This window comes from Chrysochloris asiatica, unplaced genomic scaffold (assembly GCF_000296735.1).
Source record: "Chrysochloris asiatica unplaced genomic scaffold, ChrAsi1.0 scaffold00245, whole genome shotgun sequence".
Taxonomy (NCBI): Eukaryota; Metazoa; Chordata; class Mammalia; order Afrosoricida; family Chrysochloridae; genus Chrysochloris; species Chrysochloris asiatica.
Genome location: NW_006408763.1, coordinates 339,030 through 340,506, shown reverse-complemented (window position 1 = coordinate 340,506; position 1,477 = coordinate 339,030). Strand labels below are relative to the sequence as shown.

The following is a 1,477-nucleotide window of genomic DNA, read 5'->3' as shown; positions in this document are numbered from 1 at the left end:
CCTAGGGTCCTCTGTTTCTGGACTGTAAGATTAACCACTCCCTGTTTTCCCTGTTTTTTGTTACAAAACTTCTACCTTTATAATTGTGACAGTCATGATTATTGACTCTTATGAATCTTATCCCCATCTCTTTACATCAGACCCATCTAGACAAGATGACATCTATTCAGTGGGTACTCTTTCTTTCCCTCCTTACTCTTAAACTAAACTCCCTCTTGAAACCTTGTAAGCCAGTCACTTCGTGCCTTTATTGCCCCCTCATTTCAGGTAGCCAATGTCTAAGTTGCCCATCCCTATCTACCCTGTATACAGAGCGGATAGCATTGATACTTGATTTGAAGACTCTTTCCCTCTCTGTTGGTATTTAGAGTTACTACCGCTGTGAGTATACGTCAGGTTCATCATGAAGATGTATCTTGTGTCACTGTAGTTGTTCCAGTTTGCTTGTCCTTTCTAGTGGGAATGTCTCACTTCACAAGGTTCTGGATGGGACTCAGGATTCCACCTAAGGTTCTATACTCTGTAAAGGCTTTGCATGAGGCCTATTTCACTGGGCAAGTTGTAGAACCCCTTTTAGGTATTCCAACCAGTTGTAGGCTGAAGGCGGGCTTACAAGTTTTCTCTAATCATGTTTCCCAACATTCCTTTCTATTGCACTCAAATGTCTATTTTACAATAGTAGGCAAGGGAAACTAATATTCATAAGGCAGTCAAGGATTTTAGTATTATTTTCCCTCTTCAAGCTATACTAGATCCCTGTATCCCAGAGCCCTGTTGCTCCAAGGTTGAGTATGCATCACTATTTACTTCTGTCCCACTAGGCCATTCAAACCTGTTCAGTGTTTCCCTATCCATCTTGCTCTTCTGCCTCCTCCCCCTTTCTTGTATTGCCCTCCCCAACACCCAAGTAAACCCCCCACCCCAACCCCATTGTGGTTACCTTATATTCCATAAATTCTTCCCTCCATTTAAGACAGTCTGTTTTATCCAGTAATCTACCTGACCTTCCCTGGATCTCTGTTCCTCTGTGTTTACCTTTTGTCACATTGTAATTGTTTTGATCATAGACTGTCCTCCCAGCTCCTCCATTTTTTAAATTTTATTCTGTTCTTGACTCTTTCATTTGTCGACTGAGTTCAGGTTGATGCTGCCATGTATGTCATTCTGTAATTGTTGTGTGTTCTTGTTGGTTCTCAGTCCACAGAACTTCCTTTAGGATGTTTTTCATAGCAGCGTTGGTTTTGGCAAAATTCCTAAGTTTCTGCTTATCCTGGAATATTTTGATTATACCATCGTATTTGATTGACAGCTTTGCTGGGTAGAGGATTCTTGGGTAGCAGTTTTTTTCTTTCAGGGTTTGACAGATGTCTCCCCATTGTCTTTTTGTCTGCATGGTTTCTGTTGAGAAATCCGAGCTTAATCTGATTTGCTTGCCTTTGTATGTTATATTTCTCTTTTCCCTAGCTGCTTTCAGGAT

General features: G+C 41.1%; 1 protein-coding gene across 1 annotated transcript in view; it reads right to left on the bottom strand.

Moving 5' to 3' along the window:
- The window catches only part of MALL (mal, T-cell differentiation protein-like), a 48,606-nt gene that overhangs the window by 46,927 nt on the left and 202 nt on the right, over positions 1 to 1,477 (bottom strand). The gene's annotated exons all lie outside the window — the stretch shown is intronic.